This window comes from Falco rusticolus, chromosome 15 (genome assembly GCF_015220075.1).
Source record: "Falco rusticolus isolate bFalRus1 chromosome 15, bFalRus1.pri, whole genome shotgun sequence".
Classification (NCBI taxonomy): domain Eukaryota; kingdom Metazoa; phylum Chordata; class Aves; order Falconiformes; family Falconidae; genus Falco; species Falco rusticolus.
Window position 1 is genome coordinate 20,093,802 of NC_051201.1, and position 26,067 is coordinate 20,119,868.

At 36.5% G+C, this 26,067-nt stretch overlaps 1 protein-coding gene across 1 annotated transcript in view; it reads left to right on the forward strand.

Moving 5' to 3' along the window:
- The window catches only part of SMPD3 (sphingomyelin phosphodiesterase 3), a 120,764-nt gene that overhangs the window by 37,507 nt on the left and 57,190 nt on the right, over positions 1-26,067 (forward strand). The window lies entirely within an intron of this gene.

Consider the following 26,067-nt stretch of genomic DNA (forward strand, 5'->3'; position numbering starts at 1 on the left):
GTCCTAAAACCAAAATACAATTATTTAAAATTAAACCAATTATTTTGAACCAAAATTAAGATGGAGAGGGTAGACAGTTGAAAAATTTCCACTTTTGATGAAATATTTCATTATTTTAGATTTTTACTGATTGGAGAAGATAATTTCATACAGAGCTTTTCATAGGCGTTCACAGAAGACAGAATCTTGCATGTTCTAGACTACTTTTAAAACCTAAACCCAAATGTATTTTCAGATGTCTGTGTAACTAGTCATGATAACAGTTGAGATCAGCATCTAGTGCAGTACTGCGTCGCGGCAAATTCTTGATTCTGGACGCTTCATTAGTTAGATCTTTTAGAGACTAGTAATTTTGACCAGCATTGTACAAAAATGTAAGAAGGCAGTGTCTGCTCCAAAAAAGTCTGTCTTGTCCATTTAGGTTGGTGAGAACACATGGCAACGCAGGGGATGGAGAGAGGAAAGCCAACCTGTTGCAATCTCAGAGAGGGCTGTAAGAGCCATGGACAGAACCAGAATGTAAACATTAGCCTAGGGATGTAATCAAGCGATTCTGTCTGAACAATTGCAAGACTTGAAGTGGAAGAGGGGAACAGATCTGCTCTTTCCCACAGGCTTTACACTGCATGTTTTAGCTCTCTTGTCACTTAAATAGAGAATTCTCTCATGTTTCTTGCATTGGTTTTTTTGTGCTTTTTTTCAAGTGCAGGCTGTCTTTTGAATCCTATAGTGTGCTGGTTTTTTTTGGGGGGAAGGGTATCTGTGTTTGCTTTCTTTGAGCAATGCTGTCTTTTTACAAGGACAGATCAAATTACTTTTTTGCATTTTTCATTTAATTTCTCGTACAGTTTGCTTCATTCTGTAGGGTTTTTTTTTCTTTTTTTCTCCTTATTTTCTTCCCCCACCCCGTGCACCCCATTTTTTTCCCCATAATTTCTAGCTGCTTCTGGGCCAGAATAATTCCTGATAACTTTTATGAGGCTGATATGAAGGGCAGGGTGTGTCCCAAAGGCTTCACAGTTTGAATAGGGACTTTCCAAGGGAAAGAGACCAGAACGGTCCAAATAGAAAACAGTGAAGCAGAAAACTGATCTTACATCGGTATGGAGGCCCAGCAGCTCTACGTAACGAGGCATAAGGGAAAGAAAACACTGGACTGGAGGCACACCTTGTACTGAATAGGGTGCTTAGAGGTTGCCTAGTGGCTGTTTGTCCAGAGAGTAGAGATTGCATAATGGGGATCACCCTCTGGAGAAGTCTGGTCCCTTCTGAAAAAAAACCTGGAAAGGAAATTTATCCTTCATAATATGAAGGGCTTTGATAATGTGTTTATGACAATGACAATGTGTTGCTACTACTACTTGCTCTACTGAAATGAAAGGAACGGAAATTTGAAGTCTGTTTCCTGAACATACAGAGAAAGATGAAAACCATTTCTAGATAATTTTGTAAACAACATGACCCACTTAGCTTGTTTATTACTTTTATATTGTTTGGGGAGATTACTAGTAGGTTGCTTTCTTTTTTCTGTTAAAGTTTTCCAGAGATCTTCACAACTGGCTCACAATTTTTAAGGATTTTTACGTGTTTAGAAACCATTTTTGTGTATATAGGCTTTTTTTCATCTCACAAGAATTCACAGACATTGTGGGCTTAAGGTAAAATAATCAGCTCAGCCATATTCACAGACAAACTGCAGAATTGTACTTCCAGGTGTTGCTTGTATAAAGCCAAATGTAGTTGCTAGGGAAGTCAGCAGGAATTCAGATTCACTTGTACGTGAACCAAGTTCACAAACAGCCACAGCGATTAGCAGCATGACTTTTGTATGTCCAACTGTTCCCCTGCAGAAAGTCGTAGAATGATTCTAGAACCTGTCATCAAAAAATTTGTTCTATTATTGCAAAGGTTGAACTTGTCCCATGTAGGGTAGTACTTAAATCACAGTTGGTAGTCTCAAGCCTATTTTCTTTAAAGTCAGATTTGACCAAAATATTAGCAACCAGCATGGCTTTTCCCTTTGCTTAACCACAGGGTACAAATCTCAGACTTTTAACTGCTGCTAATCTGTTGCTGAATCCCACTGAGGAGAAAAGGTTGCTGCATAATGATTTCCAAATATGTCTTCAAAATTAGAAAGCAAAATGTTTATTGGGAAATATACAATGCTCCTGTTGTCTGGTATTAAATGTAATAAATTCTGCATTAGAAATATATTGTGGAGCATTAGGTTGTCTATGCTGCAGTGCTTTTTACAGAAATTAGTATTTTGGGGGACTGACAGCATAGTCTGGTTTTGTGGAGAAACACCAAACTGCTAGGGTTGGGAATGTCATTTGGTTTTGTTTTGTTTTTCAAATTTTCTCAAGAATTTGGTAATGGTATGTGTTCAGGAACGTTTAAATGTACAAGTAGCTGAGGAATCTTTGTAATAGGCTGATGGGAGGGATCTTTTTTGTTTTCAGGAAAGCTGTTGGTAGCTCTTGAGTTTGCAAAGATTTGTGCATATAAATTGATTGGTGTTTGTACGATAAAAATCTTAGTATCGTTACAGAAACTTTTTCTTCCTTAAAGCCTTATTTGAATAACCAAATAATTTTTATGTATTCATAATAATTCAGATATAATTTTTCTCCCACTAGTCCCTGACTAGAGAACTATTCTTACCTTTGGTAGGCTGGCATTAATTGTTAAAATCAGAAATACAGGACTTGATGTGAATATTCACCTGTGTGATTCCTACTGATAAAAGAACTTAGCAAACTTCTTTAGCTCTTCAGTCCAGGGAAGCTGGGGTATGTGATCCCTGATAGGTCTTGGAAGGTTCTGTCTTCTGATGTGGTCAGCATTCATAGAGAGTTGCATGTACTCTCTCTCTGCAAGTACAGCAGGAACTGGTTGCAGTCAAGATCTCTCGGCAAAACTATGGTAATTTTCTGCAGTGTCAGAAACATAATGCAATGTGCTGAATACTGCTGCGGAGAGAAGAGGATGCTGAGCCCACTGCTGGAAATATCCATGGCTGGGTGCTGAACGTGCAAAAGAAAAATGGATATTCTTTAAAAAAAGGCCTGAAACTTCTGACGTGTTGTGGAATGTTAAACATTGTTTAGGGATATTCATATTGAATAAACATTGGAAATGTAGCTGAGGTATTAGTATTATAAATAAATGAATTTTTTTAAACCTTTGAGAAGTTAATGTGTTCTACTGATACCTGCAAATTTAAGAAGCATCTGCACAGTTAAATTTTCCTGGGTTCTTATACAAAATGTTGAATCAGTGCCTCTGAAAACTAATAAGGAGAAGAGTATGCTTGTCTGTCTGGCTTCAGAACCAAGTAGTTCAGAGGCACAATGAAAAACAGTTGTTATTTTGTCTTACCGCTTTTGTGCTGTATGTTCATGTATACAGTTCAAGTGGTGACTGTATAAGGCTATCCAGCCTTCTGTAGAGGATGGTGTGGAACTGTGTAAAGGGTTTCTGACAACTGCTTGTGGTAACTGTTCAGCTTGGAAGTTGGTTGTATGTTTCATTTTGCTAATGCTACTTTTTTTATAAGAAGTTTCTTATGTAGTTAGAGCATATTTTATTTCAGAAATACTAATTGTAAAGCCCTAATCACTGTGGACTGTGCATGAAGTGCTCAGTAACTCCATCTAAGATCTGTGCAACTTGATGGTAGAACAAAACCATACAGCTATATGTCAAGAATGATGCATTAGTATAAAGTAAAACCTTTGATTACCTGATTACTGAAAACTGCTTTAATGACCATGCTTTGCCACATATCTTTCCTACAGCTCTGAAAATGCTGTTGTTTGCTGCATAGTCCTTTTCCAGCAGAAATCTACTGTGTTTTCTCTTGCAGCTTTCCTCTTGAACAGGCATTTCTGACATTTATGAAAGAATAGTAAAAATGTCTTATATGAATGATAGCAAGGCAAGCATATTGGCAGTAATGTATTTTTTTGGTTGAGTTTGGGGTTTTTATGCGGGTTGGTTTGTTTTAAGAATATCGTAACTGCAAAATGTTGATGTGTGAATGTCTCAGTCATGGCAGAAACGAATGGCAGGGTTGAGTGAGTGATACAGTTGGAAGTACAAAACAAATGTCATGCAATTTATTTGGCTTTTGTGACTTAACGTTCATCAGGAAAATCTAAGATGTCTATTATACATGACAAATGTACTGGTGAATGCAGGCTTGGAAACATAACTTTTGATTACTGTTGGGAATACTGTACTTGATGGAAAAGATTTGCCAAGAACATAATTAGAATTGCTGTCATTTAACAGATGTGTAGAAGATGCAGTGGGATAGGATGAGATATAGGGGAACTCTGTTAGGGAAGTGGTTAATCTAAGCCCCAGTGATGCTAGACTGCTAATACCGTCTGTCCTTTTATCTTCTGATTGTCTTACTTCCAAGATTTCTGTTTACATAGTTTTAGAAGCTGCAGTGCTGGAATGTGCAGGATCCTGTAGCTCTAATAGTTTTTTACAATGTGGATGAGAAAATTATCCATGTCAGCTGACTTCAAAGCATCATAAAAAGTGATCATTACTTTTTTTTTTTCCTAGCGCAGATGGTAGTAGAACTCTCTTATGGTACATTTGATGTATATTTACCAACTGGTATGCCTAAATCAATGACAGCATTTTCTAATTGTATGCATCTCTTCTGAGGGTTGTATTGATTACAAGGCATACATGTTTGAACAATGCGTGACACATATATTCAGAGGATATTTATTAACTTTTGTATGTAACATTCTAAAGCTTGGTACTGGATTTCTTTTAAATATCATTGCTTATTTACAGTACACCCTGTGTGTATGGCAGTTATCTGTGTTTTTTTCTAGTAGCGTCTCATAAACCATCAGGAAGAGACAGCTTCTGGTCCTGAGTGCAAAACCTGACTTCAGGGCTGCAAAAACATTTTGAAACTCCTAACACATTACCTCTGTTTCTTTACCTGAATCTCTGTAATAATTATTGGCTTAGTAGAAGAGAATTGTGTCTCTCATTGCAATTACAAAATAAAGTAAGTTTTGAATATTGGTTTCAGTGTAAAAGGGAAGAGTAACATTAGAAAGGAGGGCATTTTTTGAAGTGGAAGTAACTGTAAAGAAGATTGGCAAATTACTGAAAGAATGGCATGTGGAGAGGTCAAAAATAATAAATAAAAGACTTAAAAAAAAAGATACAGTGAAGCAAGATTAAAGGGATAGGATATCTATCACGAAGGACTGATGGTTTCTTTTTAGCCATGTTGGCAACAATGACAACAAATTTCTCATGGGAAGTCTCAGTCAAATTTGGACATTGCTGAATAGTGCTGTTCTTGAAGTAGAATTTGCTACATATAGAGAAAAAAGTTAGGTTATTATTGTAAGCCTAGAGGTCTACTAATATGTAGATCAAGTGATTTACATATTCTGAGTGATTTTACATCTAAGATGCTTCCAGTGAGAAGAATGAACAAATGAACTCAACATTTGTTCATGAGTGAAAAGCTTTCTCTCTATTCTCAAAGTGGTTAATGGGCTGACTAAAACTGTTATGGCCTATCAGCTTTCACAGCAGGTATTCTTCTTTGGAGCAGAAAGGTGAGGGCACCACATGCAGGAGGAAGTAGGTCTTCTATTCTTGCAGCGACTGTTAACTAATGAATGATGACAGACATACAAAACTCAGATACAAAAGTGACATCTGCACCTGTTGCTCTGCTGCTATGGTATTTTGGTGTTAGAAACGCCATCTCCTTATGGTATTTGAGAATAATTTTGGAACAGTCTGTTTACCTTGCTATCTCAATATCCCTCTTTTTACTGTGGCACTTTGTTACCCACTTGGGAGGATGAACTTCCAGGTAATTTTGTTTGAGTCAAGGTAGTAAGTTCTGGAAAAGAGCAGCTCTTTCCATTTTGTTGTATCTGACCTTCAGAAGTTGAGGTTCCAATTTCCTGATCCAGATGGTTGAGGAAATCTTTCTAATAGAGTAAATCTCTACAGATGCAAACAGTTTATTAATAATTCAAATTGCCTGAATTAAGACAGTCATTCCATTCTTTATTCAGTGTTTGAATTAGTGTAATCTTATTTCCTTTATTTCCTGTACTGCCTTTACCAAATCTTATTTTGCTATAGCATATGATTAGGCCATGCTATGAAATACCATGTTGTAAGGGGTTCTAGTGAATGATTTTGGTCATAATAATTTAGACAGTGAAGACTAGCATGTATATGAAATTAATTATTTACATATAAAACCCAGAAATACTGACAAATAGCTTGCAGTATTCTATCATTATGTCCAGTCATTTGCAGTCAGATCTCAGTGTGATAATCAATCTGGTGTAACGGTAATGTGGATAAGAAAGCTCCAGGTAACTAGGTCTTCTAGTCAGTATTTTCTAGATATCTAGTTTTACACGATTTGAGTGCTTCTTAAATACCAACTGTCCTAGCATTCATTTTTAAAACTGTACTGGTGTTTCATCTTAAGAATGAGGTAAAGTTATTGTTGCAGGGGTTTTTTTTCTTAGTTATAGAAAGAAATGATTTTGTATTGGAAAGGTGAGAACACTCTGCTCAGTTCACTGGTAAGATACAGATGTGTAACTCATGTGACAAATATGTATAGATTTCCTAATAATTTAGGAAAAAAACCAACCCAAACTCCACAAAACAAAAAGCAATGCAGATAACAGAACCTGGTGATGGGCAGAACAAGAATCGTTCTGAGTTTTAAAAGAATGTGGTTATATAATGCAAGATTTGTCACTTGACTGGTCCCAGCCTTCCTAGATAACAAGACAACATGGTCTTAGCCTTTAGTCAGAGTCTTAGCATGGAAAATAAGCTGATGAATGTGTCTAATCAGGGTCTGAGCTTTTTTATGATAGTTTCTAGAGGCTCATAGATCACGTTGCATTGAAATGTGGATACTCTACTTACTTGGCCTTCTGTCATTCAAATGTTTCATAGACCATTCCAAAATGAATTTGAAGAAATTATGTCTTATTTATGATTCATGTTCACTTGCCACTGTATCCTTTTTATTAACTCTGAAATACACTCTTTTTTAAATGTGGCACACTATTCTATGTGTGGAACTACAGTAGCTATGGAAAGAAGTGAACACTATGACCTACAATTCAAACCTTCATTACAATGAAGTTGGTAATAGAAAAAGGCATAGAATGGCACCCAGTATTGCTTTAAGTTATAAATTTGCTATTTGCAAATGAACAACTTTTTCCCCACTAGGTTTTTTGAAGTTAATCTTGCACTTCCATTGGTGTCCTCTCTAACACACAAATTGAAATGGCCCCATCTGGTAAAGAATTATTAAAAATGCTAAATTATGAAAAGAAGTAGATGACCATATTGAATTCTGTAATAATATTTAAATAAGGTGTTTCTGGCTGAGGGGAAGAATATGGAATTGAGTGGAACCACTTAAACTTTATGGGAAAGTGATGTGTGGTTTTTTTTTTTTCTTTTTCCACTCTCAATGTCTGTGTAAGAAATTAGATGTTTAGAAGGCAAATTCATCCCAAAGCTGCTGTACAGCTACTGTACAGAATTCAGTGAGTCAGAAATACTGGGTAACCCACACTGAACAAGCCTGGACTCTTTAACTACAAGAAACAGTGGAGCTCTGCAGAGGGACTGTTTATGAAGCTGAACTGAGCTCAAGTGGAGGTGGAGGACCTTACTGTTTAATCAAGAAGCAAAGCTCTTAAATACTTACTTGGGTTCCTGGTTGGCTTTTGGCCATACCTGCTTAATCAGTATGCTGCCAAGAACCTGTACTGGTGAGAAACAGGCTCTCTAGAAAAGTGGGGATTGTCAGTACTAATCAGAACAAGTTTGCGTTTGTTTTGGGTTTGGTTTTTTTTTTTTCCTTGGTAGTAAAAATGTAAATGTGCCAGGTCACTTCAGTTCTTTGTCTCATAAATGTTTGTTTGAAACACAGATAATAACCCCTCCTTTTTCAGCTGCTTGTTTTTGCTAAAAGGATTTTCTTTGGGAGTATTCATCTTTCTAATAGACAGGAAGTGTAATGCTCTGAACCGCTCTAATGTTGGCTTACCAATGGTTGCGCTTTGAGTTCTACAAAATGGAACAGTCAAGTAACAGCATGGCATGAAACCCACCAACGAGCCCCTTCTTGCACACTGCTGTTTCTGCAAACATTAGGCACACAGCACTACGAATGGCCAGGCATTATAGCTTCTCTTTGTCAGATAGCAATTGTTGGATTGTGTGAACATGAACACAGAAGTATTTCCATGTCCATTTGTCCCCACTGATGGTGGCCAAAGTAGTTTGAATGTTTTTGAGGAAGGTTAGCTTTATTAGCGGGTAGCAAGAAAGGACATTGGTTTTTGAGATCTAATGTTTTAGAGAGTAGGGGAGGTAAAGTGGAAGAAATAAGACATGGGAGAGATCTTACAAGCTGCCAAGGCACTTCTGTTAATTATATTGCTTTTCTTTTTTTTAAAGCTGTAACTGGGAAAGAATGAAGTTGAGATTTGATTAATGGCCACCTAGACCATTAATGAAAGAAATTGATAAAATGATTTTGAAATGGATTTGAGTTTTAAAAAAGAAAGAGAATCTGTTATTGCTCTCTCTTTCTTATGTCATCGTCTGGCAAATGAGATATGCTTTGGAAGAACAAAACGTAGTTGGGATACCAGTGTGACAGCTTGTCTAATTCACAGTCACGGAAATTTCCAGAAGATACCAGAATCATGTTCTCTATTTGTTTCTGCAAGGAGAGATGGTGATGTTACTATGTGGCAGTGCAAAGAGGCATCACATGTTATAGGTACCTGAAATGCATAGAGTATAACTTTATTCAGTGCGTTTTCGAACTGCTGAGTAAACCCCTGCATGTATAAAAGAGAAAGTTATGTAAACCTTTAGATTGACAAGATTCCTTAATTTGTTTGGTACTTGTCACGGGGATATATTAGTAGCCCCTTGCCATCTCCACAGCATATCCACTGAAAGCATTGTCTTGTGAATTCTTGTATAATTTGTTATGTACTATGTGACTTTGGGTCAAGTTTGTGTATATTGTGCAAATGGAATGTAGAAAGGGGCAATGCTAACAGGAAATCATTCACTGGGACATTGAGGGCATCCTTGAGACAGTGTTACTGATAAATTTAAACTGTATGCGTGGTGATTTCTAGACATTTTTTCTCATATGTACTGTTTCATTAGTCTGCCAGTTACTTTTCTGTAGTAAAAATAATGGAAGCGTGGTATGAGGCACTCTTTTTTTTTCTTTTTTTTTCTTTTTTTTTTTTTCCCCCTTTCTTTCTTTGTTTTAAAAAATGTTAGACCTGACATCTGCAAATACGATGGCTGTGAAGGTAGCTTAGGGTCAAACTTGTTTGAAAAACATCCTCATTTACACAAGTCACTTTTAAATAAAATGAACTATCTTTTAAAGTCTTTTTTCTATTTCTGACCACTCTTCTGCTTTTCCACTGAAAGTGATAATGAAGGCACCAGAGCAGAAATGAAATTTATCCCATTCTGTCCTTAATGTGGCTCTGGTCAGATTGAAAAAGTTTTCATGCATATTCTTTCTTGACACTGTTTTGAGGAGTACAGCCATGTATAACTTTTCCTTATGGTTTGGGTTTTTTTTAATCTACGCTGCGCTTCTGCTTCTCCCTCCTGCAGGTTTGGTTGTGTTTTCAGGCAAACCCCCCCTTTTCCTTTTTGCTCCAAATCAACAGTTCTATCAGTCCAAATTTACTTGATCCTGAAGCTAACAAAAAATGTGTATGACTTCTAATAGGAAAAAAAACCCAAGCAAGCAAGCCATAGAGCTTGCAGTTACCATGCCAACACTGTTCCCTGGGGTGTAGCCACACAGAGATGGATGCTGTGAAATTAAGCTCTGTGTGATAGGTAGGAGGTACCTTTCCATGTGACTGTGCAGTATTTGAGGCTTTCATGTACATTATATTTTACCATTTGTATGTTCAATATTATGTGCAAACTTGGTCTTTCTGTTGTTCCCTTCTCCCTCTGTGTGCACACTACAGTTGGCTATTTTCATGGGGTGTAAGAGAACTTGGCATTTCAGAATATACAGTGTATAGTAAGATCCATGAAAAATGGATTATAAAATAGATGGGATATGATGAAAGAGTGGCTTCTGACTCAAATTCTGCCTGCCATCAAGTTGTCTCTGTAAAGTTGTTGGAGTTGTACTCTGCTCTCGTTTACTTTGGACATGCAGTCTGTTTGTGGGGGCAATATGGGGATAAGCAAAGTCTTTCAAAAGAGAACCACTAGCAAAACTAATACATAAGAAAGTGATGCAGGACAAAATTTAGTTTAAGTGTTTTTCTGTTCTTATTTGTGACTCTTCTACATTTGCCTGCAGCTGATCTTTAGGTATTTGTCAAATATTAAAGACAAACCTCCTTTTTCTTAATATTCTAGATGTGTGTACCTAATGCTGCATCCCCCTTTGGAGTCATAGCTTACTCCTTCCTCACTGCACATGTACTCCTTCCTTAGATTTGAGAAAAGGGCACTGTTCTACATTTTCCTCTCTCTCACCCTGTGTTTGTGCTTTCTGGGTTGGGGGAAGATGACAAGAGGTTAGGGAGTATAGTTCTCAGTAAGTTTTTAAGCAGGCCATAAATCTCTAAGGTCTTCACAGACCTTGATTAGAATTGTATGTTACAATTCAATAATGTCGTATTTGAATGTTTTGATTTAGTCACTGCTTTGGAAAGTACCTTTTAATACCTTCACAAACTTGGTCACTTCTTGAAGCAAATCCTTTCTAGGAGTTCAACAGCTCATTTTTTTTTCCCCTGCTGCTTTGTTTCTCAATCCTCCACTCAAAAATGCATGCAAAGTACAGACAGAGCTGTTTATAACATGGTGAGCTTGCCAAGTTTACTTACTTGAACTTTCTTGAAAGACAGTGGATTGTTTATGTAACTGGAAATTCTGTGGGATATTTTACTAACACTTTTTCAAAGTCTCTAAGAGGTTACTTTATGCACTAGAAATGCCAGTCTTGAAGATTTAGACTGAAAGCATCATAAAGCTCCTGTGGCTCCAAAATTTGAGTCTGTTTAGATTTTTCACAGGTCATATTAAGGAAAACAGTCTTTAATGCAATAGCAGCTAATTAAAAATACGTAAATTGCTGTGTTTTTGCATACTGATTTTTGCAAAAGGCATAAGGCAAAAGAGTGAAATTAATGGTAATGGCACTTACATAATGTCCCAATGAGGTTTCTTTCCTTCCAGACACAGTTACACTAAGAAATGTTCAGCACAGCAGCAAGTGCACTTTCTCAGTGTTTATTATTAAATATTGAAAATGCAGCTAAAACGTAAGATCTCAGCCAAAAAGGTAACTAAATCTATTACTGTTAGTTATGTGGAATTATGAAAGGGATTAATATATATCACAATGAAGTTTAAAAATCTGGTCTGCTAGTAGATAGAAGCTTATCAAACCAGAACATGTGGATTGTGGTTTAGATCTACTGGGTGCAGCTGTGTATACTTTAGACTTACAAATTAAAGTTTAAAGATGACTAAGATACTAACGCATCTGACTGTTTCCTGTCAACCACTGGTTTGTTCTGGGAGTGTTTTTCTGCGATGGCACCCAGACCTTCATGTATTTAGGTGTTTATATTGTGCCAGGCTCAATGAAATTATTCTTGGTATCTGCAAGTGTTGTGTTAATGAGCCTAAACTATAGAAAGGGGGACAAGTGCAGAAAATCTGCTTAGGAGCTGCTGCGTAACAACTGTTATATTGACACACAGTACAGACATAAAAACAATACACAGATCATAAACTAATTAATGATATATTTTATGTGTGATGCATATAATTCTTGTCTTGGATAGATAGTCTGTCTTGAACTGTCTCATTTGCATGGTAAGCTATTTTCCTGTGACTCTATATGATGAGTGAATTCCTTGAGCAGTTGCACCCGGCTCCTTATTTGTCCACAAAATTTGACTGTGAAAGTGCGGCAGCTGTAATTTTGACTTAACAAAGATTTTTGTAACCCCAGTCCTTTCCTGTAAAACATATGAATGAAGCAAGCTGTGTGTTTTTCAAAACGCTTTCATTTGGTTGTACAGCTAATGAACTGAGCAGGCCTCAAGTGTAATAACGTAAACCAAGATGTATAAATTTACTTTCTGTAGAGAGTAATGCAACTTTTGCAGCTACTTTAATGGGAAGAAGCCAGCAACAGCAGGACACGACAGCTAGATGAATCATGTGTACCTGAAATGAATCTGAAATTTTTAGCCCTTACTGGTCAGTGCAAAGTTTTTAATTGTGAATCACAGGAAATCAGCTCACAGAGGATACTTTAGTCTTTACATCATGTGTCATCAGGTGGAACACCTGGAAACATGATTGAAGTGGTAACTCTATGCACTACATCTATCTACCTTCCACTACACAGGAAATGAGCTTGGTATTCTGATGCATAAGTGAAATATGCCTCTGAATTAAAAGGCATCAGATTGTCTGAATGCGGAAATTAACCACCTGATTGAAAGTGTACCTCATACATACGAACTCTAACTGCATTGTAAAAAGTAGAAAGTATATTACAACATCTAGTTAGTAAACAGATGCCTTCTCTTTAACATGTGTTACCCTTTCTCTCCTCCCATTTTCTTCAGGAATGTTTTCAAAAAATCATCACTTGAGTTTTCCTGTAGTGGATTTATTTGTCAAATAAAGACCAGAACCTTAGAGTTTGCAGCTTGATCCTAGCATGTGCTCATGTACTAATCTTTATGTGCTGAGCTGCTCTCAGACGTAAATCCTGAAAGATGTACTTAAAATAGAGATTGTATGTTACTAAATAAGCCTTGATTTGCAAATGAAGAGTGAAGGAGAAAATAGCAGTCAAAGAATGGGCTAAAAAGGAGCTGGACTCAGTTGATCGTAATCCAGTGCTGGCAGTAGAGATTATAGTAGAAAAGTTATGAGTCACATTAAACTGGCAATGGGTTGCTCTCATAGGAATCTCTTTGAATATTTAAAGCCAGTGCAGCAGAGTTGTGTGATTAGGACTTCCCAAGATGATAGTAAAGTCTGTTGAGAATCCCCATGCAGTTCTACAGTCTAAGAATAAAATTTACCTCACTTAATTACTGCCCAAGCAAGAAAGCTGGACTTGAACTATATGTCTGAGAAAATAATTAAGACTTCTATAACATGCTTGTAATTTCTGATATCAGGGGAAAGTGGTTCTGAGTCTCTGTATGATGCTGCCTGACAGGTCTCAGTGCTGCTTGATGTTTTTGATGTTAGGAAAGCTGATTGGTCCAGCCCTGCTAGCAGATCTTGCTAGCTATTAACAAAAAAAAACCCAGCCCTAAACTGTCTGAATGTCTTATGTTGATGTTGGTACTGGTAATGAGGTAGCTGTGCTAAATGAAACACCAGCTTCTACAAATTAATTATTTATTCTTTAGTTTTGAAAGGTGTTGTCTTAATGCCAGTACTTAAAATTTCATTTTGGTAACATTAGTCATCAGAATACTTGGAAATTTTATGTAATTGTCACTCTTTAATGTTGTTTTACAATAATGGTGTTGAACATCTTCAGCTATGAAGGCAGTAGTCACAGTATTCAAGAATTAAATAAGCGTTAATGCAGCTCATCTTGAAAAAAATAATATAAACCAGTATCAACATAGTCCATTGACACATTGGGTAGAGTTGGTCCTAACATACATACAAGTAATTTCAGTGTGTTCATTATTCACAGTGTTTATATAACAAACTTATTAAACTGGAGCTTTATGTAACCGTCCATCAAAATACACAGCAATAGCTAAATTAAACATGAGTGATTGTAATGGAGAAAGAGAGAAGGAAATCTATAAGTGAGGAAAAAATACTGTAATAATAAAGCAATATTACAGTAGTAACATTATTATAAAGTAATATTAATAAGCAATATTAAATTTGGATGGCAGAGCTGATGAAGGATGCAGAATACAAGATGGTCAGTGTAAGGAGATGAGCAGTTAAAATGCAATTACATATGGTGTCTTCATCGTAAAAAGACTAACAGATACGTAAGAGATATTTGACATTCTCTGATTTGTTTAGGGAGTCTCTACTCTAAAACACTTCAACATGACTGTGTAGAAAGTGGAAGTCTATGCTGGTGACCTTTGAGAGAAAATACATTTGAGCTGAAAACTCTATCCCAGTGTTTTATTGCACTGTGTATTATATTTGTAAACTACCAAGAAGAGCTTATACTGTGGGATTTTTCTTCTTTATTTGTTCATGCATTTATGTTACAGTTTTTTGCTTATGCTTGTACTCTTGTAGTTTTATTTTCCTTGAAGCTTATGCTATGCATGTGTTTGCAAATAGACGTCCAGGCGTGCAGGGTTTAGTATTAACAACTAATAACAGCAATTCTCCTCTTTTGTCTGTACTGTGATGGCAACCTGTGTTCCATTAGTACTCTGATTGCAGTGCTTTTGTCAAGATTTCTGGGTTTTGCTGCTGGATTCTGAAAGCACTTGATCAATTGATCTTGGAAAAGTACCGAGCTTTTTCCCAAAGCCTTTCATACTTGCTATGAGCAGGTGAAATTTTTAAGTTTGATCCTATCTGTAAATCAATAAAATAGAGGTGGAGGAATCAGTAAGTGTTTAATGATTTTTATTGAAGCAGAAAATCAGGAATGTAATGTATATATGTATGCAAACATATATATATGTAAACAGAAATTTCCTCTTTCTGCAGTATTTGTGAAACTAGGTGAATACTATAAGGATCAATACTACAAGCACTCAATAGGACACTGGGTGCTTTCCTTGCAGTCAGCAAATAAAAGTATCTTTTCTACTTTCTGGAAAACTCCCTGTTACGTATGCCCTGCACCTACTTAAACTCTTCATTTTATGTGATATATTTTACTAGCATTGTTTCTCCATTCTGTGATGACTATAGTCATATAAATTGATTCTGGTGGGCATTATGATCATCAGAGATAATACGATATATTTTGTCCTATATATATATAAAAGAATAATCAGAGACTTCTAGACAGTCTGTGGGTTGTCTTGAATGACGTGTGTAAGCAGGGCACTGTGTCACACAAAGATATTTTTTGTCAACCAGCAAGTTCAAGAGCTCAAATCCATATTTTAGTTTCTAGACCTGCAGAATCTCCCCTGGAAATCTGTTGGACTTTGTTGTCTTCCTTTGCTTTTTTTTTTTTTTTTCCTTTTCCAGATTTCTCCTTGGTTCCTTGGAAGTCTCAGCCATGATGCTGAGAAAATCTTCCAATACCAGTATTTAGAGTAACTTCGTATGTTCTCTAGTGCTTTCCACATTTCACTGGAACCCTAATCCCACCCTCCTACAGCCTCCCACCCCCGATTTCCTTGTTTTGTACTTTTCTTAAATGTAACTGAATAAACTTAAGATTTGTATGATGTATGAGAACTAATTTTGTTTAGACCTTCACAGACTGTTGATCTGTGTACTGAAGTTGATGTAACAATTGAGTAGTGAGTGGAGAAAAACTTTGAATTCACTGGTTCACTAAAATGAAATAACCTGTCAATGTGTTTCAATAAATACATGATCTGAAGTTCAGTCTTCGCTGCATGTTTGATAAGTCATGAACTATGAAAAAGAGAGAATAAATAACAAGTTACATGGTGGGAGAAACTTCTTAACCACAAGTTAGATTTTGAAAATTTAGCTGTTATACTTATCAGTGTATCTTGAAACCACTTGAAAATGTCAAATGAATTAATTTTGGGACAGGTTAAGAAATGTCAACAAAAAAGGCTACTTAATTCCATTTGTTAAATTTTATAGTTTTGTTGTTCAGACCATGTATGAAATAAGTTGTAGAAAACAGTTATATAATGAGTTTTCTGCTCATTATTTTGATTTCTTGCTGCCAAAGGATCTTCTTATAATTTGTGGACAACTTGAAATTTTAACTTGAAACTCATTCTTATGAGGTTCTGTATCTTTTTGAAATATGTGAAATACAGCACAGCTTAGCTACAAATTTTTCAGTCTGTTACCTTCATAATTGATAATGTAATCTGATTGCTTTATAACCATTGCTTATGCAGATGCATGTGTGTTATTGCTGTGGCTGTTCAGTTAAGACAAACTGGCAAGGCTTGGTAAACATGCTAGCTAATAGAATTTTTTATTTCACATTGTGATGAGGAAGGAGCTAATATTGGAGTGAATGTGCTGGAAAGAATATGAAATTTTTCTTTCAAAATGTCAAAATTACTAAACTTAATGGGAAAATTCTTGCTGCAGATAAGTGTTTCTTGAATATCAAATGTAGATTTTAATTGTTTAGGGTATAAAACTGCAGTCCATTCCATTGTACAGGAAGTTTGGGTTACAAAGTGGTCAAAACTTTCAGCCCTCCGTTAGTTGTATCCCCAGCCTTGCTAGGCCTCCTGGAGCTAAACTTCTTTTTGTTCTAGAGCCCTTGTGCAGCACTGGGAGAAACCTATCAACATATGTAAAACTGTTACGATATCTGCTTTCCCCCACTTCCTCCATGAGGGAGGAAGGAAGTCAGAGGCTTTGCCCTGATTACAGCCTTTGGTGTAGTTGTGGCAACCCACTCTTTTGGTGTTCAAAGAGGATAAACTCCTGCAAGCCATGATTTGCATTGATGCAATTTATTGCAGATTCAGCCGGCTGTGAATAGTGCACTTCTGGGGGGAGTTCTTTTGTTAAGGACAGTAGCAAAGTGCTTGTAAACTCAAGATATGCTCGAGACTGATGTCTGAGGACATAGGTGGGGTGAGAAACCAAAGACTAACAGAAGGTTATAAGGGAGTAAGAAGTTCTGGGACTGTTAGCCTGTGGTAAGTCAACTTCTTGCAAGACAGGGAAAGATTAATGATCACTGGAAAAAACAGAATAATCTTTTACCCTCTTCCTTCTCTCTCTTTCCTCTCATCAAGAAAACAAATGCTGCTTCAAAGAGAAAAGATGTAAAAGATAAATCTTGAAAACTTCTAAATGCAGATTTTAAAATGAACACGATATATTGGGTTAAGATGAGAGTAACTCAGAAGGATAACAGCACCTTTATTGTTTGAATTAGGTGTATGTGTGTCTGGAAATACATATAGCAGTATAAGAAAACTGGTTACAGTATTGCATTGTTACAGGATCAGGGTTTGGGGATATTTTTGTGATACGAGAAGACATGAATCTCAGAGTAATCATTTGGTGTTATATTTGGCATGACTATATGTCAAGGCAGTCTAGATCTAATTGCACAAAATAGACAAATTCTGATCAGTAAATAAAAGGATTTGGAGACTGGTGGATAGAACCCACATCAGAAGGGAGAGAGGCGCTTACAGCACATTTTTGTAGATTCATAGGTTATGCAGTGTGACTGGGGGAGATTTACAGATGTTTTCTGTAGAATGCTTGTGTATAAGACTTGAGAAGACTTGCATATAAAGATCTGTGATCATAACATTCCCAGTTGGAGCATATTTTCGTGTGGGACTGTTGATTCCTTGGGAACGGTAAAGAAAAAAGCCCAAAGAGTTACTTAGTGTATGAAAAGAAAGGATGTTGCAGTAAGTAGGTAACCATATGCAGAGCATCTGTTAGGAGAAAAATTCTTTAAGTTGAGTTAAGAATTCTTTAAGTTTTTTTCTAACGCTTCTTCATCATCCCTTCATAAATATATCCAGATTTTTTCTAAGTATGTGTACAGATAGCAGGCTTGTATTACATGAATCACCTTTTTTTTTTTAAAAAAAAAAATCTTTTAAGTTTATGTTTTAAAGACATTTGTAAAGGCACAGTTTTCTTCCTATGTAACCACTTGCCTAAATCTATTTATAGCTCCAACTTAATATAAAATACTAAAAAGCAAAACAAACATGGGAGAAAAAGACTGAATTTTTGAAAGTTGCAACTAAGAACGTGAAAGGCTAGGAGTGAAGCATGTTAGACCCAAGTTCAAATCTGGAATTGCAATGTGACAGTTCCAACCTGACAGAGCAAAGCTTTGACTGAAGTAACCCACACCCTAAAAATTCAGATGTTATGTAGTGTATATACGCATTAGGAAAAGCTCTTTGCAGTTGAAGTCATTATTTTGTAATCCTTTTCAGGTGAACTGTGTGCTTGCTGGTCCTCTGACCTTTATCCTAGCCTGTTAGGTGAAGTGTGGTTGAGTAAATGACAGGAAAAACTTGCTAGTGACCTTAAATAAGAATACCCCCCAAATATAAATTATGAGAGTAGTCCTGTGGGTGTATTTTGGAGAACCCTGCAGTTAACACCTTTGTTCATGTTGTCCTGTTGTTTAGTGATAGGAAGCAGGGACCTTCCACTTCCCAGTATTTGAGAGCAGCTGCTTTAATTGTTACTCTCTACAAAATTGGGGATTTTGCTTTCTCCTAGCGTATTTCTCTGAGTGATCTTGCTGTCTTCTGCTGTGCTTTGGAGTTGTTTATATTAATATTTCCTACGGACAGTGCTGTATACTGGAGAGGTTTGGCCTTGTATTTCCTTGATCCTGTCAAGGACAAAAAGCTATCTGACCATGTTAGTGTAAGTCAGTGGGGAAAGTGAACAAATCATTAATTAAATGACTGTTGTGGGCTGATACTAGTGAATTTAAACAAGAGATGCTCAGAAAAGAATGTTGGAAAAGATAATGGTGGAAACTAGCCGAGGTTGCTCGAAGAAAGTAAATACTGTACATCAGCAGCTGACCATCGTTATGAGACCTTTTTGGGTAGTGTTTCCACTCTGTCATGTTCTCCCTGTGATTCTTCAGAGAATGCTAAAGGCTTAAAGAATGAACAACACTGTGTCTTGAGGACAGCTTGTGTTCTACTGTCTGCTTCCAGGACTGTTTCATGTAGTTACTTCTATCCAGCAGCTGTATGATTGCAAATACCTCCACTAGGTGAGTGCTCTTGATAAGCCTTTAACTGAGCTCAGCTCAGTTCATTTGAAAGTGTACCGATGCCTATTGGCAATGGATGAACAAGCCTGTGGAGGCCAACAGGGTGAGTTTTCTGCAACCTTATAAGGTGCTTGTCAGAATTTTAACCAAGTAACAGAATATCTTTAAACAGCTAATTCCAGCTAGTTTCTTGCTCATGTTATCAGTTACTTTGAATTCTAAACTCTAAAGATAGCTGTCAGTATGAGCTGTCTGGCAAACCTAAGTGTCTAGTTCACAGGGTTCCTCTCTGAAGCCCAGGCGCCTGAAGGCTAAGGAATGAAATGGCTTTCAGGTGTCTGTAAGAACAGAAGTTTTCTGTTAGATCACAGCCAGTTTCTCTACCTGTCCAGGACATCCTTAGAAAATAACCTTTCGTCTGTCTTTCTTCCCCCATACTCCCTTCCCCGTGTAATGCTTTAGGTGATAAAATAACTCAGCTTTAAAGCACCTGAGATTAGCTACCCTTCTCAGAGCACGTGTAAGAGGCTAAGGTATGAAAATGTATTGTAACTCATTGCATTCCTATAATTAGGAAAAGAGAGCACAGTATGTCTCAGCACAGAAAGAGGGTGAAATACGATTTTTTAAAAAAGAATTTAAGGGCAAAAGTGGCAGCAGTATGATAATGGTCTTGTACTCAGATTCTTCATCCATCACTCAGATATGCTGCAAGAACTGCCATTGTAAAGCAGATTAATGTCATAAAAAGGTAGTGTCAAACAAATGACCTCCTTCTTTTCATACAGTTTAAAGAACACTATTTCACCCAAGCTTGTGTGCTTCTAGTGTAATTACTATTATTCTCTGCAAACTTCATGTTAATGAAGCATAAATTTGAGGAATAAGTCACACTTTTTCATTTAAATTCCAGGCAGCTGGAATATCCATTTTAAAAACAGTGCTTCTGTTTGGAATATGTACTTTGATTATTATGAAATAAACACTCCTTTGAAAGTTCTTTACAGAGGCCTCATTAGGTTTTACCCTAACAGCTAAGCAAGATTTTGTAAAAATTTTTTTTAGGTCCTACTTGAAAAATCATCTGCTTCATCTGGCTGTAGATTCAGTTTATAGAGTAAACTCAAGGTATAGAAAAAGGTTGCATTAACAGGTTGAGATCAAAAGGAAAAGCATCTTCCTGAATCAGACTTTTAAATCTTTTTAGAGGGTCTGGAAATGAAAAGATGAAGTATGTGTATATGGATAAATATATATGTGTGTGTACATATATGTATTACACAAATATATGTATTTTTGTATGTATATTCCATGTAAAAAGTAAAAGTGTACATGTACAACTTTTATTTATACATGGGAAGTGATGGACTGACCTAGTGTTTTTTCTAAGGGTTTTTTTTGTTTGTCTTTTTTTTTTTTTTTTTTAAATAAAAATGTTGCAAGTGCTTCTTCTGACTCTTTCTTAAAGTCTCCTGGCCTCCTGAGATGCAGAATAAGCTGTTGGCTGTGCTTCCATTTATATCACGTGGTAGTTAAGCATGTTAGCAGCAACTATATTCCTAGCACCCTGTAAGGATCCACTTTAGCCTCCAGAAACTGATTTCAGCAAATAATTTTGAAAATGGTCTCACTTTATATAGCTCTGCTGGCAAGTGATGACTGTAGGAATGGAACAGATTTTTTTTTTCTTTTTTAAATAAAAGTGATTACTGTAAAATGTTTCCAGTTCAGTAGTGACCTTGAAGAGTGAAGTGGATCAGTTTTCAAAGGCTGACATTGAGAGTGGATTTGGGGATAAAGTCCTTATCTATTGCAAATGATATTTTGTTTCAGTCTAAAGATGATACTAAACCTTGAAAATAAATCCCTCTGTAGTAACCCAGTTTATATAAAACTTGTGCTTCCCTTTTATATAAAGTTTGCTTGTCCAAAACCAGAGCTAACAGCCAGTAACATAAACTTTGATGTCTACTTCAGTAGTACAAATATCTGTCGTTGAGTTAAGATCCTTAAGGCTTTTCAGAGATACTTGTTTTTCCGTGACAGCTTTGATTTCAAAACTGTGAGCTAACTGGGCAATACTACGAATTTGCAGAAATCAAAGCAGTATGTTTGTACAACTGTGCTAGTTCAATTCTTCATTATCATGCTCTTTACTCATACAGGCATAGCCAGCAGATTCGAGACCTTCAAACAGGACTTATGTTTCTAAGTAGTTTTCAGGCATGTGTCTTTTTGTCACGTCTTTGGATTATTAGGCTTTTAATTATAATTGTTCAGCACTTAAGCTTTTGTTCTGGTGATGATAGGAAAACAGTCTTGCTGCATTCTGTAAAATTGTTCAGTGGATTGTTTTACACGTTTGTGGTATGCATGTGATGCCAGCTTCATCCAGATCTTCCTTTAGTTAGCACAAGCACAAAAAGCTTTTTTGTGTGTTAGTGTTTTCAGGGTTTGCAGAGCAGCAGCATTTAAAATTTTAAAGTGTTACTGATTGTTTTACCATAACTTACTGAGTGATAGGAAGGCAACCTAATTATTCTCTTGTAAAGTCCCGTCATGAACTAGTCACTGAACTTAACATCAGTTGGTCTTTCAGTGGGCAGACTTCGGGGGGAAAAAAGTGATCCAGACAGTGTGTAATTGTTCCTAAGCAGCTGCTCACAGTGGGTATGACAGCCTGGTACTTTTTCCCATGTAGGCATGTGAAGAATTCTTCTGCTGATGCAAAGTTTTTCTTGCTTTATTGCTGTAGTTTCTTTCTGCTACTGTTAATTGCAGATACTTTTCAAGAATTTGTCTTATTCTCTTTGATTATATTTTTAAACATTATTATTTATTTATTTTTAATTTCTATTGGTCTTGCTGAAGTAGGTCAGCCTGCATCTGGAAGGAAGGGATAGGGTTGTTACCACTGTTGCAAACTGGCATAAGAGTTAAGTTGTCTGAGCCCTGAAAGGTAAAGATGGAGTCTTATTTGAACTGTTGACTTCTGAGGAGTTGAGAAAATCCCACCTTCGTGCTTTGTGTGTGAGGATGGGTAGGTTTCTTTCTTAATTTGAAGAAACTGCATAAATCCGTGTGGCTCTTTTTGTAGAGGAGGAGCAAAGCACTGATTTGTAGTGTTGGAAAAAGTCAGAGCTGTAACACTGAATGACTTCCCTGGTGGCTTTCTGTCAAAGACACTTTTAAAGGCGTTTGAGCACCAAGCTGTTCTTTGTGCCTTTTTAAAAATCCCTCGAGTGAAAACAAAGGTGATTTAAAAAGGCTTTTCAGTTGGAAAGCCTTTGACAAGGCTTCTTACTGGTTTCACAATTTCAGGACAAACCTTCTAAATCTAATGGCTACTAAACAACAAACGCTTTCTCACATGCATTCTTAGTAATGAGGCAGCCATACCAAATGTTTGGTTACCTGACCTGCATCCCAGAAGAGGGTGAGTTGTGAGCAGTGTACCCTGAAGGAGATACCTAACAGAGAGCAGTGCTTTAGTTCCTTGTTGACTGTTACATAGATGTGTTTTAAATTTTCCAGTGCACATCTTCATATTTATTGTTAATTGGATTCAGTGCTTTTCTTCATGTTTCCTTACTAGTTTATTCCTAGCTTCTAAACCATGTTGGCTTGACTCTTACTGAAATTTTTTGTATTTTGTTGTCATCACGTGTTAATGGTGTTTTGGTCTAGTCAGGGTTATCCATCTGAAAGTTCTTACCAGTCTTGAGCTACCCATTACCAGCATAGCTTCCATGAACAACTAGAATATGCACAGGAATGATGCTACTCTTGGATTACAAACTCAGTTTCCTAACACAAAATCAGTTGTGTTGTTCACTTACATTGCATTCCATGTAAGGGGTTCCTGTGAGTTCAGGACCTAACTGTGCTTGCTGGCATATTGACAGATCATTAAAAGATAGTTACTGCAAAGAATAACCTCTGAGGACAAGATGTAGATCATAATAATAGTGATGGAGGATTGCTCTTCCTGTATTTGTCAAATACTTGTCTCCACACAAAAATACATCTTGGTGTCTATTTTCAGGATCATCATGTCCAAAAAAATGTTGCTTTTGCATATTGTCAGGATTGAATGTATTTTCAATAATCACGGTACTTCTGCTGCAGATCTGGGGGAGACGTGCTGCATTTATGCCTTTGTTGTTTAATATAGTAGAGGCAGCTTAATTTTCTGATTTCAGAGCTTGTTAAGACAAACTGCATTTGAAAATGATATTTTTCATTTAGGGAAGTTACATGAATGGGGCTAAAACTTGCTCAATAACTGCATGACATTTTAAAGAATTTTGTGATTTTTGTATGCCATGTGGCATCAGTTTACAGTACTTGGTGTCCTTTTTAAGGAATGTAAAACTAGAAGAGACCATCTGGGTTATCAAATAAAAAGCCCTCACAATTGCAGGCAGCACAGAGAGGAAAAGAGCTGGTGCAGAAAGGCCCACAGAGTATTTTTAGTTTATGTACCCTCCCTGTCAAAGACAATAAAGATAAAGCACTTCCCAAAACCTTAAAACAAAGCAAAAAATAATTAAGAAGAAAGTGAACTACTGTGTCAGGTTTTATTATGGCCAAGAAGAAAAACCAGTGTGTAATGAATTGCATAGAAATTGCGAGAAAAAAAAAAGCACTTAAAATTAACTGAGGGCAGGATTCAGAAGACTTGCAAATTTTTGCAGTTTACTTATTTCCAACTGCATTTCTGAAAGTAAAAATGAGCCACTAGTTGACACGCATATATAAATATGTATATTGACACTGTATATAAACCTCTTACCCGTTTGGAAGGGACAGCAAGGCTATTGAAGGATGGCTATCCAAAGCACAACTCTATAATTCTGAGCTGCATGGAACACTTCATTTCATAGTTTAAATTATCTTTATCGTTGAGATGAATATAAACTAACAGTTATGAAAAGATAGTCTAGTAATGTAGCTTTTCATTGTAAGCAATTTTTAGTGGGTTGATTTCAAGTTAGTTTGGAAAAACAACATCTTTTGTTTAGAGAAAGAAACTGCATGTGTTACCATAACATTATGTAGATCAGCACCCATTACAGTAGCATTTAAGTTGATATTAATAGGAGGAGGTTTTCAGAGCCATAAAGGGGACAGTCAGTTGTTTAGTTCCTTAATGAGTTAAAGAGAGGGAGATTCTTGTTTCTGTCTTAGTGTCTCTTGAAGGACGTATCTCTTCTCCATATTTGGGAGAAAATGAACAGGTGAATGTACACTTTATGTATGTGGAGTTTCTTAACCCACAGGGGAGCATGTATTTAATTAATCTCCAGAAGGGATTTGAACATGAGGGAATTTCCTCTTCCCCAGCCCCTTCTCCCTTGGGATCCCTGTACACAGTAAAGAGATACATTGCTGCTGAGTTTTAGGTATTTTTTTGTTCTTTACGTATTATCTGTAATTACTTTTAGTATCTTTCTGTTGTTTTTAGCAAGATTATATATCATAAAGTAAAAATACTTTGCCCTTGTCTGAATGAAAGGAATAATTTAATACTAGGGAGAAGGATGGGCTGGCAGTATTAACATGCACATATGTACCACAGTAAATCCACCAGTTCTTTCCTACAGCTTTTCTATGAGCGATTATAAAACAGCTTAACAGTTCTGCTAGTCAATGTTAATGTATGCAAATACATACATGAAAGTTCATGCACACCTACACACTTGTCAGTTCATATAGATCAAGTCTTAGGTAAGGAAAGTCATAAGCATGTTTTAGCATGATGCACAGTAAGTTCCCTTTTGAAGAGAAGTTTTCCAGTGCTTCTAATTGTTTTTGACATGTCTCCCAGCTCTTTCCTTTTGTCTTCATTACTGTCAAAGTTGTGTCAGTGTCGTGATCTGCTCCAGTGGGACAGGCAACCCAGTTAGGACTGGTGGACAACTGTCTTTGGCTCTGTACAGCTCCCACTTGCTCAGACCTGAGCTGCTCACAGAAATGCAAGGATAAAAGCTGGCCTAAGAGAGTAAAATATGCAAGACTAAAAATGTTGCTGTTGGTCTGCTATTGGCTGCAACTGTGTATTCCCACTGAGGGTGCCTAATCCGCTGAGGTGTGAGGAGCAGATTGCGCTTGAGTAATAGAAAATCTAAAAGTCAGGTTAGGTTGTTTATCATAACTATATTCTTGAACTGCACATGCTTATGGATTTTAGCTAATTACATTTCTTCTTGTCTGTACAGATTATTCAGCTTACTTTCGGGTATCTTGGATGCTAGGTGTTACTGTCAGATGATTTCAGTGATACCTAAAGAAGTTAATTGAGCTTGGAAAAAATAAGTATATGCATTAGAATGATTTTTTAAATTATTATTTATTTTTAAGAGTTGGTAGCTGGTAACTGTGACCATCTCCTCTAGCTCTTACTTAGGTATAGCTCAGGTAAAGCTTTGTTAATTCAATTGGGAATTTTGGCTAGCGGAGATTGTAAGATTTGATTCCAAGTGTCATGTTTAATTTATATAGTACCCATACTTACTTGATTTATAGTAATAACAGAAATCACCTGAAGACTTTTAAAATGCCTTTTTAAATAATAGTAATATACAGTAAGAGCAGTAGGATAGAAAATTATTTAACAATTTTGTAGATGCAAACAGACATTTTAATTAAAATAATTTAGGTTACCTCATGCTTCCATAAAGTCAGCACACAATACAGGAAGTACAGAACACTAGATAATAAATTCCAGAATGTTAAAACAGGTGGCAGTTAAAAAATAAAGCAGAATACATAACAAAAATGCAGGGGGGGGAGAGAAAAAAAAAAATATCCCTGTATTTCTGCAGTGATTGTGGAGCTCCGTCTTTTCCTTCTTCATGCACAACATTTCTGTCAAGGCCAGTTCTTTACTAACGCTTGCAAAGAAATAGACCACCACAGAAATAGTAGCAGATAGTGTTTCGTGTCTCATACTTACATGTAACCTCATTACTGGTAGGGGTTTTTTGGCTGTTACTATCTACATCTGTTTTTAAAACTGTACTGTTGGTGAAAAATTTCTGCTTAGCATTTCCAGTGCA